This window comes from Eschrichtius robustus, chromosome 1 (assembly GCF_028021215.1).
Source record: "Eschrichtius robustus isolate mEscRob2 chromosome 1, mEscRob2.pri, whole genome shotgun sequence".
NCBI classification, from domain to species: domain Eukaryota; kingdom Metazoa; phylum Chordata; class Mammalia; order Artiodactyla; family Eschrichtiidae; genus Eschrichtius; species Eschrichtius robustus.
In genome coordinates, this window is record NC_090824.1 from 37,054,016 (window position 1) to 37,068,502 (window position 14,487).

Here is a 14,487-nt window from a genome sequence, read left to right on the forward strand (position 1 = left end):
TCGCCATTCCAGAGACTTGCTGGTGTCCAGGGACAGACATGCAGCTTTGTCCCCCAGGATCCTGAGCCTATTGGGTGGGGATCAGCCTGGTCAGTGGCGCCAGGGCTGCCCTCCTTGTAACCGCAGGAGGGCCTGACTTATGACAGGGTTCGTTTCTTGTTATTGAGGAAAACATCAGCAGGAGAACAACCTCATTGCCTGGAGGGAGATTAGGAGAGACCCCTGGGACCACCACTCAGCCTGACTCTGCAGGACACCTGTGTCCTCCTCTGAGCTTTCCTTTCTCTCTTCTTACCATTTCTCCTACTATTCCTGTCTTAAAAACCTTCGGAATGAAACCGAGCAGGACCCTGTGGGGGCTCCTGAGCACGGAAATCTTTCCATGTCCTCCATTTCTTGTTGGTAGGTCAAGGGATACATATAACGATAAGCTCTTCTGCAGAACAAAAAACCCCAACAAATGGAAGATGTTAACTTCTTGATGAAGCCTTCTTCAAAGATCAGGAGACCCCCTGAGGCCAGATTAAGGGAGTATAGGCCCTGCACACACCCTGATCGTTATCAGCAACCCCGCCCTTGAACCATTGTTATAAAACTCCTCACCAAATCCCCCCAGGTTAGGACACACAGTTTTTGAGGCCTGAGCCTGATGTGTCCCCCTTTGCCTGGCAAAGCAATAAAGCTATTCTTTTCTACTTCACCCAAAACTCTGTCTCCAAGATTCAATTCGGCACCGGGTGCACAGAGGCCAAGTTTTCGGCGTCAGTAACAGCAGGCAGGGGGTTGAAATTTCTTGAAGTTTCCCACATTACAAGCAGAATGTTGTATGCTTTCACCAATTTGGACCGCAGAGATAAACGGGGAAGAGTGCTTACATCTCATACACCCCTGTGATTGGGCAGATATGACCAGAACCCTTCCAAACGAGGATCTAGAAAGAGTGCCTTCTCTTCCATTTATCACAGACAGGACATCTTGCTCTGGCATTTATTATTTTACTATTTAGAAGTTGTCTTGGTCCAAATGTGTAAGAATGGCAAAAAATAAATACATAGATGGATACACACACATGCACACACACACCAGTATTCTTACTCTGAGTTGTTAGTGGTGCTTTTGAAATCTTTCTGCAAAGCCGAGGTACAACTTAAACCCATGGCCTTTTGAGTTCTTGTTGCCTCAAATACTGCTTCATGTTCATGTTCATCTAGAAATGTCACAGATTTATGCCAACATGACTTAGGCAAAGTAATAATGGTAATGTATAATGACAATAATAATGGTAACAATAACAAAAATCCAGCCCCTGGACCCAATAGAAGCTGTCACTCTCTAGACCTCCTTTCAGCTTCACCTGAGAAATTCTCTCCGCTCCCCTCTTTCTTCAAAGTTCATTTAAGTGTCTGGACTTCTGTGAGCCTTTGGTGATTCCCAGACAAAAATCATCATTCAGGGGCTTCCCTGGTGGCGCAGTGGTTGAGAATCTGCCTGCTAATGCAGGGGACACGGGTTCGAGCCCTGGTCTGGGAAGATCCCACATGCCACGGAGCAGCTGGGCCCGTGAGCCACAACTACTGAGCCTGCGCGTCTGGAGCCTGTGCCCCGCAACGGGAGGGGCCGCGATGGTGAAAGGCCCGCGCGCCGCGATGAAGAGCGGTCCCCGCACCGCCATGAAGAGTGGCCCCCACTTGCCGTAACTAGAGAAAGCCCTCGCATGAACCGAAGACCCAACACAGTCAAAAATAAATAAATAAATAAATAAAGTAGCTGTAAAATTAAAAAAAAAAAAATCATCATTCAGTTTCTATGCTTCCATGGCAATTTGCCCCTGAAATTTGTCTTCTGTCACATGATATTAAAATGAACTATTTTTGCTTCTTCTTCTTGTAAAACTGTGAGGTCTTTAAAGGCAGAGAACAAGAGTCATTTGTTGTTCCAAGGGCCTAGCACACGTCCTCGATAATGCTTAGTTGAACTAAATGGAATTTATTTGAATTGAGTTAAACTGGCTCATTAACACAAATTTCAGACATGAATATATTCCAAGGTATATGATATGAAGATTATTTGATAATATCTCTGCAATATCAAAAGACCAAGGAGCAAATATTCTCATGAGCCATGTCCAGGTTTGCAATCCACCTGATCGCATATGCGTACTGTGTGCAAGACAGTCTCAGCTGGGTGCACAAGATTTATAATTTTGTGTTATAAGAATGTGATAGAGTGAGGCAATTTTGAAATGATGGCTAAAATATTGTGTGAGATGTTTCGCGCAGACGCCATGTGTTGTTCACAAAGTTGTCTCAAATTAGAACTATAAATCTAACCATAAGTTTGAGACAGTCTAGGAAAAGATTCAAGGATCCCCTCCAGGAGTCCATTCTAGAAGTTTTACCATCCTTAGTGATCAGCAAGTAATCGCATCCCTTCGGGACTTGCCTACATCATCTCATACTATCTTCCCCACAACCTTATGAGGCAGACAGTATTGACCTCCCACTTCTTAGATGGGCAAACTGAGACAGGTTGTGGGAAGTCAGGCTCATAGATATTAAGCAGCTGAGCTGGGATCTGAATTCAAGCAGTCTGGCTCCAGAGTCCGTGGTCTGTACATTCTAGGTATTATACACAGCTACCCAGTACACTAATCTACTTCAAGAACACATGTCCTCAGATCTAAGTTAATCCAAATTACTGCGTGTTTACCTCTTGATTTCCAGTTGTGTCTTTTGTAGAAAAGAGAAAAAGATATTCAGCACTCCATAATCATACCATGAATATTTGAAGACAGTTCTAAAGCTGTTTCTGAGTTTTCTTTCTGCAGTTCAAATAATTCCAATTAGCTTAATTTTTCTCTCAGAGATTTTTCTCCCCCTATCTCATAAGTCACCCACATTTTTCAGGCACATTTTATTTTTTTAGATAGACTTCCAAATTATGAAGACCCAAACTGGATAGGAGTATTTTCCAGTTAAGGCCTGACCCAGGCCATATGTGGGAAAAGTATTCAGGAGTTTTGATATCTTTTCCTCATTAACATTCCAGTATCATGTTTTTTTGTTTGTTTTCTCAATAGTTTCTTTATTGCTGACTAATTCTGTACTTGTGACATAGTTGTTAACTTTGAAAATCTCATATTTTTTTTCACTATAGCTCTTGTGAGCCATTTTTCATCTTGTGGTATGGGTCATTTTTTAAAAGTGTGTCAAGGCCAATCTAAAAGGGTCACAGTGAGTTTAGTTCTCACTATATGGGATGTTAGCAACTCCACCTAATTTGGTATCATCCACCAACACAAGATGCTTATTCTCAACTCTATCATGTGGGTCACTGAATAAAGTATTTATATAAACCTCTTTTCCCATAAATATACTTTTCTAGCTTCCAGATTGCCTGGAAGTGCTGAACTGAATTACATTTTAATCCTTTCCAAGAACTGTAGTTGATTATCTGAGCTTTATGCCGACTTATGAAAAAAAAAATCAAGATTCACTTTCAAATCTGAAGAAATACTGATGTTTGGCCACTGCTCAGTTCCTGGAAGACAACCAAAGTTGAATTTTTTCTAAATACAAGAGGGACAGCAATGTTCTTTGGAAACAAAAGCTTGGCCTGTATATACGGAACTTACTGAGAGGGCTCTGCCCCTCGGCTTGTTTCTAGACTGGCATTCCTTTTAGTTATTGCTAAACAGAGAAAAATTACAATCTGGTAGCAAGCCAGGGCAACTATAAACGTAAGGATTGGAAGTCTTTAAACACAAGTTTTTATATTGTTTATTTTATATCTTGTGTCCTAGAAAGGAGAAGACAGGCCTTCTTTTATAAAGGAAGTTTCATGGCTTTTTTTTGCTTCCATGTTTGCAGGGCCAGCTGATGCACTGCTCATGCCAATAAATCCCAGATCTGGAGAACCACCTGGAGAGTTTGGAAAATTCACATGGTCAGCCTCTCCCTAGACTTCCTGAATCTCCATCTTGTAGGTGGGTTTTTTTTTCTTCCAGTTTTATTGAGATATAATGGACATACTGTACAATTGCAGTATGTAATTGCACAATACAAGTACAGTACAAGCTCTGCACAAGTTTAAGGTGCGCAGCATAATGATGTGACTAACATTCATCATGAAATCATTACCACAGTTTAGTGAACATCCATCATCTCATATAGATACAAAATTCAAGAAATAGAAAAAAAATATTTTTTTCCTTGTGATGAGAATGCCTAGAATTTACTCTCAACAAATTTCACATATAACATAATACAGTAGTATATTATCACGTCGTACATGACATCCCCAGCACTTATGTATCTTATAACTGGAAGTTTGTAACTTTTGACCACCTTCACCCCACTCCCCCTCCGCCCACCCCCACCTATCCCCACATTCCGCCTTTGGTAACCACAAATCTGATCTCTTTTTCTATGGGTTTGTTTCTTTACTTTTGAAGAGTAATTGACCTATAACACTACGTTACTTCCTGGTGTACAACATAGTGATTTGATATTTCTATACATTTCAAAATAATCACGATGATAAGTCTAGTTACCATCTGTCACCATACAAAGTCTTGGGTTCTCTGGTGGTAGGGCTTGAGGTCCTAGAGCTGATGTTGGCCTGCTGGCAGGTGGGGCTGGATCTCAACAGTTGGCTGCAGGACCAGGGGGCCTGGGGCTAGTGCTGGCCCACTAGTGGATGGAACTGGGTCCCAGGATCTCTGGCTGCAGGGCCTTGGGAGCCCCAGAGCTGATGTTGGGCCACTGGTGAGCAGGGCTGAGACTTAGGGGCTCCTAGGGCTGGTGCCCTCCCCCGCCCCACTGATGGGTGAGGTTGCATCCCAGTGCTAGTACCAGCCCACTGGTGGGCAGGGCTGGGTCCCAGGGTAGCCGGGGGCTTAGAGGAGCCTAGGGCAGCTGACCTGCTGAGGGGTGGGGCTGTGTCCCAGCCCAGCTAGCTGCTTGGCTAGGGGCATCCCAGGACTGATACTGGGAAAGTCTGGGTCCTGGGGCTCATAAGCTAGAGGGAGGATTCTAAAATGGCACTTGCCACCACCAGCGTCCTTGTGATAGAATGAGCTCCCCAAAATGACTGCCGCCAGTGTCTTACATCCCCAGGGTGAGTCCCAGTTATCTCCTGCCTCTCTGGGAGGCTCTCCAAGGTCAGCAGGTGGATTTGACCCAGGCTCCTTTCAAATGACTATTTCTGCCTTGGGTCCCAGAGCGTGTGAGATTTTGGATGTGCCCTTTAATAGTGGAGTCTCTTTAGCACAGCCCTCTGGGTCTCCTAAAATTAAGCCCCACTGGTATTCAAAGCCAAACTTCTGAGGTCTCGTCCTCCCAATGCAGGACCTCCTGGCTGGAGAGCCCAGTGTGGGGTTTGGACCTCTCACTCCTTGGGGAGAACCTCTGCAATTGTGGTCATCCTCCTGTTTGTGGGTCCCCTACCTGCAGGTGTGGGTCTTGACTATACTGTGACTCCACCCCTCCTACCCATCTCGTTGTGGCTCCTTCTTTATATTTTTAGTTGTAGAAGATGTCTCTGCTAATCTTCAGGTTGTTCTCATTGATAGCTACTCTATAAATAGCTGTCATTTTGGTGTGCCTGAGCGAAGAGTTGAGCTCAGGGTCTTCCTACTCTGCTGTCTTGGCCACACCCTTGTAGGTGGTACTGAGATGTGGAGGAAGGATATCTCTATTTTTTAAAACCTCCCCAAATTGGTTAAATCATTTGTAGTTAAATCCCTGTAATGAAACACCAATCAGCCATTTGAAAAGGGAATAAATCTACATGTGCTTATATGGAAAGGTCTCACATTAGCCACACAGAATGTGCAGTAAGTTCCCATTTGACACGAATTCATCCTGAATTTTTGATATTTATATATACTTACATACATAACATATATGTATACCGTGTACGTTTAGATGCATCACCAGAGGCACCTGTCAATCAGAAAGAATGCCACCTGTAGTACCAGAGCACCTGTGCCCAGTATAACACCTTGAGATGATGGATTGTAAGGAAGAGAGAGGGTCCCAGGGGAGGGACCAGGGAGCCTGGGGCCTCAGGGGGCTGGGAGCAGTGTTTATTTACCAACTGACATGGAAGTATTTCATCATTTTCACAACTGGGTGGGGCTTAGTCCTGCATTTACATTCATAAATCAATCCTGGAGGGATACCTAATAACCTGAAACTAGCAGTCTATCAATCAACATTGGCTGATTTAAGAAGAAAGAGAATTTACTGGGAGTACATTGGGTAGAATCACCAGGAAGGCTTGGAAAACATACAAGAATTAAAGGAGAGTGGACAACAAGCTATAACCACAGACAAGACCACACTGCTGAACGAGTCCAGTAGCCCCCGGCTGCCAGCACGCCTGGTGACCGGAGGCTGCCGCTGGCACCACTTGCAGACTTTGGAATACACTTTGGAAGCACTTAGCGCATCATCTTGTGACTGTTTAGACATCACCTTCCCCCTCACTGGACTGTGAGCCCCTTGAGCATAGGAACAGCATCTCATTAATCTCCCAGTTTCCAGACCCCACCCCAGTCCCCGGCACAGAGTGAGCAGAATGCTGAATGAAACAAATGAGCCAATAGAATTTAATTGCCAGATATTAGACTAATATAGGCAGAGAGAGTGACAGCTGTCTCTGGCCGTGTCACTTTAGAATCTCAAAAACGAACAGCTACACACGCTTTCTCACCCTCCATTTCTCCATTATGGTTGGTCAGCTGTGGTTTCAATAAAAACACATGGCTTGGGTTTCATGGTGGATTCATTCTGTATCTTTCTCTAAATTGAACATTCTTTTTAGCAGAGATTTGTATAAAACCACAGTGCCATGAAGTGATTATCTTAATTTCAAATGTGAGATCAAGATGAAGTGAATCTAGGGGACAGCTGTACTTGCATCTGTTTTAGAACTTTTGTTTTAATTGCCCACATACATTGAAAGAATATCCAACCACACCTCTGAGCCGTTCCTAAGCAAGCAACTAGAAATCAAGCTTGTTTCCTATCGACCAGGATTCCAGAGAGAAGAAGCAAAAATAAACTCTGTCTTAAGAGCTGCAGTGGTTTCCATAATAGCCCCATAAAAGCTGGGAGTTGAGAACATATATCAGAATTCAGTCTCCACTGGACCTGTGAACACACTATGTAGCTCTTCCAAGTTTCATCTGCTTTTTTCCAGGCCATGAGAGGAGTTGGAAGATGAAAGATAATAACATGCTAATAACAATCACAATACAAAAATAGTAGGTGGTCTTTATTTATGATTATATACTAGCCACTCACAGAAAAAGACCTGGTACAATTAACTATAAAATGTATAAGCTCAGGGGCTTCCCTGGTGGCGCAGTGGTTGAGAGTCTGCCTGCCAATGCAGGGGACATGGGTTCGAGCCCTGGTCTGGGAGGATCCCACATGCCGCGAAGCGACTGGGCCCGTGAGCCACAACTACTGAGCCTGCGCATCTGGAGCCTGTGCTCCGCAACAGGAGAGGCCGCGACGGTGAGAGGCCTGCGCGTCGCGATGAGGAGTGGCCCCCGCTTGCCGCGACTGGAGAGGGCCCTCGCACGGAAATGAAGACCCAACACAGCCAAAAATAAATAAATAAATTTTTTAAAAAAATGTATAAGCTCAGAGAAATGAAAACTTATGTTCACACAAAAACTTGTACATGAATATTTATCGCAGCTTTATTTGTAATAGCCCAAACTGGAAACAATCCATATGTCCTTTGAAGGATGAATTAAACAAGCTTCGGTACATCCACATCACAGAATACAACTCAGCAATAAAAAGGAACAAACTATTTGTTTTTAATTTTTATTTTATATTGGAATATAGCTGATTTACAATGTTGTGTTAGTTTCAGGTATACAGCAAAGTGATTCAGTTATACATACACATACATCTATTCTTTTTCAGATTCTTTTTCCATATAGGTTATTATAGTCTTGAGTAGAGTTCCTGTGCTATACAGTAGGTCCTTGTGGTTTTTTTTTTTGGCTGTGCCGCACAGCACGTGGGATCTTAGTTCCCCGACCAGGGATAGAACCCGTGCCCCCTGCAGTGGAAGCACAGAGCCCTAACCACTGGACCACCAGGGAATTGCCCTCCTTGTTGATTATTTATTTTATATACAGTAGTGTATATATGTTAATCCCAACCTCCTAATTTATCCCTCCCCCCACCTTTCCCCTTTGGTAACCATAAATTTGTTTTCTAAGTCTGTGAGTCTGTTTCTGTTTTGTAAATAAGTTCATTTGTATCATTTTTTTAGATTCCACATATAAGTGATATCATATGATATTTGTCTTTCTCTGTCTGACTTACTTCATTTAGTATGATAATCTCTAGGTCCATTCATGTTGCTGCAAATGGCATTATTTCATTCTTTTTTATGACTGAGTAATGTTCCATTGTATATAGGTACAACATCTTCTTTATCTATTCATCTGTCCATGTCTTGGCTATTGTAAATAGTGATGCAAAGAACAAACTATTGATACATGTAACATCCTGGATGAATTCCCAGAAAGTTATATCGAGTGAAAAAAAACCAATGTCAAAAAGTTAGGTACTGTATGATTACATGTATATAGCATTCTTGAAATGACAAAATTATAGAAATTGAGGAGAGATTAGTGGTTGCCAGGGGTTAAGGAGAGGGTGGGGACAAGAAAGAAGTGTGTGGCTATAAGTGTAACATGAGGGATCCTCATAGCAATGGAATGTTTTGTATCTTGACTGGATCAATATCAATATCCTGGTTGTGAAATTGTTCTGTAACTGTGCAAGATGTTACCATTGAGAAAGCTGGGTAAAGGGTTCGCAGGATCCCTCTGTATTATATCTTACAACTTCATGTAAATCTGCCATTATTTCAAAATAAAAAAATTAATTTAAAAAAGAAACAAAAGAAAAGGGATAAGCAACACAAAGTTGTGAAGATAGAAAATAAAAATCTGAGAGACCAAAGCTCTAAGTTCTTATGATTAAGCAGTAAATTTATTTGTGCTTCCTTGAAGCAAAAGATAAAGAGGAAACCAAGATAAGTCATATATTCTTGTTCTGTGATGAAAGTAATCACAGAAAAGGTTTTCCCCTGGCAGTCAATTCTAGAAGAGAAATGAACTTAAAATAGAACCCACAGGGCACAAAGTAAGATCTACAGAATTGAAGCTGACTCAGAGCTCAGGTGCTGTTAATTTTAATGCTTGATGATCCAGGACTTGGTTAAGGGATCCTAGGGGAAAAAAATGATACAACTTTCCCAACTGGTCTTACACATAAGTGGAGTAGATGATCACCCAAAAAGTGTGGCTTCAGGGAAACCAAAAAGACACTTCCCAGCCCAGCTATGTATTTCCTATGCAGTGTCTGAAAGTCCACCATTCAGAATGCATTACTTTGGCTAAGAATTTTTGTTATCTGTAATTCTTCTGAAAATTCAGAGACTGGGCCTTGCTAAAGTAATGCACAGAGAAGGGGCCTCCGGGCATCTAAGATAATCAAAAGAACTTGGGGAAAGGGTGTCACACCCTCTGCTTTTCCTCCTGTGACTGCAGATGCCTTTTCCCATAAAGGGCAACCCTCAACCTGTGCTTCCCATCCCAGCCCTCAAGGTCTCAGCCCCTACAAATATCCCCTACCTCTACTAGATCATCTGTATCAGCATACAGACAAGTTCTAGTATCTCCTGTCTCTAAAAAGCCAAAATCCAAGACAACCCAACAATAAAACTATACCCCCTTGACCATACATCTCCCCGTATATCCTGCCCCATTTCTTTCCTCCCCTTCACAGCAAACCTTGCATTGTCCACAGTCTTGGTCCACTTTCTCACCTGCCTTTCTCTACTCAGCCCGTTTCAAGGGGTCTCCATACATCCACACCTCCATACCTCTGCACAGTCGACCTCCACGTCCCTAAATCTGATGGTCACCTCTCTGTTGTCATCTTACTAGTTCTCTCTGCAGCATTTCTACCCAGCTGCTCACTCCCTACTTCATGTCACACTTTTTTCTCTGGTCTTCCACTTTTCCTCTTACCTCACTGGCTGGTTGCACATTCTGAAGTTGAGTTGTTGGAGCACGTAAGGGGTTTCCTGCATGTTGCTTGTTCCTCCTCTGTCCCCTCTAAGCTGTAGAGTGACCTAAACTGATCCTTTGTCTTCTCTAGCTTCACTCTCCTTAGGTAATCTTATCCAGGCCCACAGCCAGTTACTTCCAAAATCTGTATTTCCAGCTCTGGTCTCTCCCCAGAATTCCTGATCTCTATATCCTAAGGCCAACTCATCTCTACATGGATGACTAGTTGACATCTCAAATTTAACATTCCCAAATAGAACTCAAGGTTTTCTCCCTCAACCTGTTCCTCATCCAGTTTCCCCTGTGGAAACACCAAACACCCAATGGCTCAGGCCAAAAAGTTTAGAGGTTTCCTCACCTTCTCTTTTCTCATCCTCAACATCCAATCCATCAGCAAATCCTGTCAACTCTACCTTATCCAGAATCCATCCCTAGTCCAAGTCGCCATCTTCCCTCTCCTGGGCCACCTCTGTAGCCTCTAACGGGTCTCCCAGCCTCCATTCTCCATCCCCCACTCCTAGCCCATTTTCCACACCGTGGTCAGAGCAATCCTTTCAAACTAAATTGGATCATATTGCTCCTTTGCCTAAGGTCCTCCATCTGATTCCCATCCCAATTAGATAAAATCCCAACATCTGGCCACAACCTACAGAGCACAGACCGTCTGGTCCCTGCTAACTCCCTCTCAATCACCCTCTGCCAGAGGGGGCTGCAGTGGCGTCGAAGGGCACAGGCCATGTTTGCCTTGTCGTGGGGATATCCTCCGGGCCTAGTGCAGCAGGTACACAATAAATATTTGTGAAACAATGAAGCAGTGGTTTAGTAAGACAAACTGACAGTTCTAGACTGGTAACAACAGCTCTGTACCTCAGGGTCCTGGCTTGAAAAGCCAGCAGTGTAACCACCATTCTTCCTGGTTTGCTGTGAGACCTAATGGGAAAAAATTTTCCAGCTCTAAAAATCCACCCAATTGTTCTTTAATGGGTACGTGTTACAGTGTGCAGCGTGTGATGACATTTAGGGCTCCTCCTCGCTTTAGTCTTTGTGTGCAGTGACACAAGACTCTTCAGTCTTCAAGCAAATGCTCCATTTGTGCTCTTTAGGTCTGCATCAGCGTGTGATTATCGGCCATGGTAAGGCATGTGTATGAAGGGAAAAAGCTGAGCGTGGAGGAGGAGATCATTACTCCCAAGTAAAGCAACAGCGTTTGGGGAGGAAGCAGCACGTTCATCCAGAGTCAGTGGGCTCAGAGAAGTCACATGAAAGAACACACGCCCCTGAAGGAGAAAGCGTGCTCTAAACCCATGGCCAGATCCACACGAGGCCTGACTGCCCTGCTACTGGCACAGTCTCAAGTTGATCCCCAGCTGTCCGAGCGTGTCACTGATTCTCTGCTTTTTGTTATTGTTTTCTTTTCCTGGAGGGTGTGTTTTGTTTGTTTGTTTAACATTCTCACACATGGTTTGGTCTGCACTTGTAAAGTAAAAGGACTGGAGAAGAGGACGTAAAAATCACCAGTCAACCTGCAATCACGTCCCGTAGTTTATGGAGGGTTGACACCTACTCATTTTTTCTCATCTTCCTTTCCATTGCCTGCCTTTTTTTTTTTTTCCTTCTGTAAATGTTTAAATCTGTGCCTCTAAAAAAGGGTGAGGGAGTGTTACAAAACAACAATATCAAAACAAATTTACCAAATTCACCAAAAATTCCTCAATATCAAATATCCCCTGATTATGTCATAGACATATGAATATATGTATACATTATATGTAGTATATATATCTTAAAATACTTGGCTTGTTCAAATCAGGATCCAAGCAAGGGCCATGCATTGCATTTGACTGATGTCTTTTAAGTCTCTTTTTTAAACCTAAAGTTTCTCTTTTCCTCCTTTCTTCCCCCTTGTCATTTACTGAAGAATAGGGCATTGTTTCTATAGAGTTTCCTCCATTTAAAATTTTTCTGATGGAATCTCTGTAGTATTATTTAGCATATTCCTACTCCCCTGAATTTCCTATAAATCAAATGTTAGATTTAGAGGCTCAATCTGCTTTGGGTTTTGTTTTTTGGCAGGCACACTTCATAGGTGGTGGTGTATATTCCCATCCAGGCACCTGAGGACTAGATGTCTCTCGTAATGTTAACTACCGCTGATAATCATTGCCTAGACCCGTTATTGCATTAAGGTTTTGCAAGATGGTAAGATTCTAACTCTATCATTCCTTCTATATTTCTGACCTGGAATATTTCTATACAGAGAAGTTTTCCCTCATCAACCATTTGGGTTGCCCTGAGATACACTTTGAAAGAAATCACTGCCTGCCAGGAAAAAGAGGCAAATTCAAATGCACCAGCTGTGCTGCTTGGTAAGAGTGTTCATCAGAGCGTCGGTGCAGAAGGAGGATGGAGTGACCAGTGGAAACGAGATGTGAGCCCCTCCTCTCCGAGGTCCTCATTATTTCTGCACAGATGATTCCGAGCTGGCTCATTGCTGAGCCTGTGGTAGTCTCCACTTCACAATTTACCCTTACCTGCATGCTCCCCCATGCTGTTACTGAGCTTTGTCCTGACTCTGTAGGTCAGCCCTGAGGACAGGAACCTTACCTTATGCTTGAGTCCCTGATAGACCTCGCAAGGCACTGAGCCCTGCTTAGGCTATCAACAAATGACTGGTGGCCGTTTGTAAATCCAAGAAGATAAGTCATTTATTTTATCATTATCATAATCGTCCTCAAAAGCACTTCTGAAGTGTCTATCTGGTCACAGGGCTGCGTGGAATGACACAGTTCCACCCTTCAATAAGTTTTAAATCAGTGATGGACAACACCACCACAGATGGACATGTAGGAGCCAGATATCTGAACCAGCCCTAAATGAATACACAAAATACACAAATATATTCAAAAGGTAATCTATTACTGCCAAATTGCCTTCCTGAAGGCTCATACCAGAGTATACTCTCCCATCAGTGTATGAGAATGCCTACTTCCCCACCCACTTGCCAAGATTAAACATGATCACTTCTCGGAATCTTTGCCAATTATATAGGTGAAAATGGAATCATATGTTCTAATTTATACTTCTAATCAGTAGTGAGAATGAATACCCCTTCATCCTGGTCATTTGTGTTTCTCCTTTTGTGGTTAATTACCTATTCTTTTGCTCTAGGCGCTGTGGTCCCTTGTGCACTGCTGGATGGGGTGGGTGCTAGATGTCACCACTCTGCAAGAAATCAGGGATGCTTTTGAAAAAATATCTGTTGTAAAAATAAAAATAGAGGGCTTCCCTGGTGGCGCAGTGGTTGAGAGTCTGCCTGCCGATGCAGGGAACACGGGTTCGAGCCCTGGTCTGGGAGGATCCCACATGCCGCGGAGCAGCTGGGCCCGTGAGCCACAACTACTGAGCCTGCGCGTCTGGAGCCTGTGCTCCGCAACAAGAGAGGCCGCGACAGTGAGAGGCCCGCGCACCGCGATGAAGAGTGGCCCCCGCTCGCCGCAACTAGAGAAAGCCCTTGCACAGAAACGAAGACCCAACACAGCCAAAAATAAATAAATAAAAAGAAAGTCTTTCTTCTTAAAAAAAATAAAAAATAAAAAATAAAAATAGAAAATACATGTAAGCAAAGAAATGTTTCAAGAAAAATCATGCATAATCCTACTTTTCAGAGAGAATCGCTTTTAATAATTTAGTTATTTCCTTCCAGACTTTCTACACATATAATGATATGTGTTTTTTACACACATGGGATCTTACTATCTTCAGCTTTCCTGTAACCTGTTTTCCTCATAGGAACTTTTGCAATTTCTTCCAAGAATTGAGGCAGAAGTAGATGGGTCCCCCCGACCAGGGTAAGCAGTTGGAGATTTGTTCCCTGTGGACTGATATTCCAATTGTCCCTAGCAGGACAATTGAGAGAGGAGGCTGCACCCTGCCCAGATAGAAGATAAGAGACCACATATTTCTCATTCTCGAAGTCAAGGAAACCTTCCCGACTAGAAAGCTCCTTGGAGGTCAAAAAGGGAGGGACCGCCACCCCACAGTAAGTGATGTCAACTACCCATAGGCCTCTTCGCTAGAATCCATCTTGGCTAAGAGATGCGCACGCACACATGGGAGGATCCTGAGATATACCGAATACAGACTCTGAACCAGGCAAATCAAAATGATTGGCCAAAGGAAACCAGGAAGAAATGCCCCATAAAAGTGATTCAAACTACCACGAGGGCGCAACTCTCTCTCTGAGTCCGCCTGTGTGTCTATCCACACGTACTGTACTCTTTTTTTCTAATAAACACTTCACTTGTTTCACTACTTTTCATCTTTGTGGGAATTCTTTTCTGCAAAACCAAAAGGTCGGGGACTTGTCAGTGACCACT

General features: G+C 43.3%; 1 pseudogene; it reads right to left on the reverse strand.

Annotated features, from left to right (window-relative positions):
* LOC137751262 (nucleolar protein 56 pseudogene) overlaps nt 1-10,849 on the reverse strand; it is a 45,649-nt pseudogene extending 34,800 nt beyond the window's left edge.
* Between the last annotated feature and the right edge of the window lie 3,638 nt (nt 10,850-14,487).